Genomic DNA, 1,796 nt, shown 5'->3' on the forward strand with positions numbered 1-1,796 from the left:
ATTTCCTTTTTTATTTGTACTATTACCTAGTAGCTTGTAAGCAGTGTGTTATTCCATGTATTTGATTTTTTCCCATGATCTTCCTATTGTTTCTAATTTTATAGCATGATCTGAGAAGATGCTTTATAGTATTTTTGTTTTGTTTTGTTTTTAATAATATGTTACATAGATGCAACCTCCTTAAAGAAGATGACATTAAGTTTGCAACAGATACCTGCTGGTGAAAACACACTACAAGTATTTCAAAAATTTACCAAAAAAAAAAAAAAAATTAACAAAATATTCTCCTAAACTGTAATCTTTGTATTTGTAAACAAAGTATAAACTAGCCTATCCAGTTCCCACTGCATGTCATACAGTTCAAAGTGATAGAAATCACCTTTCATTTAAAAAGAATAACAATAAAAAGGAAACTATAAAAACTAAACTAATTTATACCCCACGTACTACAAGCTTAAGAAATACTTGGGGGGAAGATTGCTACAGGGGATTAGAAACAGCGAAACACAACGTTCTTAGCCTTTCATTTACTCATATTACTGACACTTGACAATTACTTTTTCCTAAACAATATTGTTGCTGTACTAGTCACAATTTTTCTCTTCCCTTAAAAAAATAAGTGTGATTAGTTTTAGAAGCACACTTGAAATTTCAGACAAAATGTGGATGGGGGATTCTCTTGGTGTCTTTGGCCTTCTCTCTGTAAACATCAGAGATACCAATAGCTTGGCCTACACACGCATGCTGCCACATGTAATTAGATGGTATGTGCAATTCCTCTTTCAAAAACACCGAAAGACCATCTGGACAAGAGCCAATGGCAACTGAATTTCTGCTGTGACTCTATTACCAGGCCAACAATCCTTCTTTTTTCACTTTACTGATGTAGTCAGTGAATTTGTTCAAGCTTTCTCCCTGCGTGTCCAGGGTATCCAGGACAAAGTCAATCAGTGTCTTCTTCAAACCTATCTTCTCCATTTTATTCTCCAGCTTGTTCCTGAAATTCCTAAATTTTAAAAATGTATGAACATCAACAGCAAAGGAAATGGGATGCCAAACACAAAGACCATGACTCCCCCAAATATGGATATTAGGAAATAGCTAGCCAATATGACCACCATAACAAACATCGTTGGGAACTGCTTCTTCCTCAGGCAGAAGATGTCTTTATTGGGAGATGCCCACACAAACCCTGTGCACAACTCCATGTTGAAGGGACTCAAGATCCCCATGACAGAAATCATTGTGGCAGTCACCGCCAGGTAGTTGGTCTGGTAATAGAGCAGCTTGCTCACCACACGGTTGTTCCATTTGGAAATGTCCTTGAAATCCAGCCTAGTGAAGTGTTCAGAGCCCAGGAAGAATTGTCCCAACTGCACAGTGGGGTGGTCTGCACTTCCATGTCTCTTGGCTTCACCTTCTCCTCTGGAATCTGGTAGCAGTGATGGTGGTAACTGATCAGCTCACTTTTTAGTATTTTGATGTTTTAAAATTTATTGAGGTTTGCTTTGTGGCCTAACATATGGTCTGTTCTGGAGAAGGTTCCATGTGCACTGGGAAAGAATGTAAATTGTGTCGTGGGTGGCTTACAAGCTTTCAAGAGGGAACCTAGATCCAGAGAGCCTGGAGGAAGGTAGAATCTCCAGTGAGTAGTATTCAATCTGACTAGGCGGGGCTGATGCAATGAAATGCAGAAGGGTCTCTTGTGATACAATAGTGAATAATTGTTATCAGGACTGATTGTGAGGGTCAGAAATGTAAAGGTAGACATTTTATAGCAAGGAAGGGAGTGATTA

The 1,796-nt window shown here is 38.4% G+C and overlaps 1 pseudogene; it reads right to left on the reverse strand.

The window, feature by feature from the left end:
• Positions 1-846: 846 nt before the first annotated feature.
• Positions 847-1,402, reverse strand: LOC102815958 (annotated as a pseudogene).
• Positions 1,403-1,796: the final 394 nt, after the last annotated feature.

Source organism: Chrysochloris asiatica, unplaced genomic scaffold (genome assembly GCF_000296735.1).
Source record: "Chrysochloris asiatica unplaced genomic scaffold, ChrAsi1.0 scaffold00053, whole genome shotgun sequence".
Lineage (NCBI taxonomy): Eukaryota > Metazoa > Chordata > Mammalia > Afrosoricida > Chrysochloridae > Chrysochloris > Chrysochloris asiatica.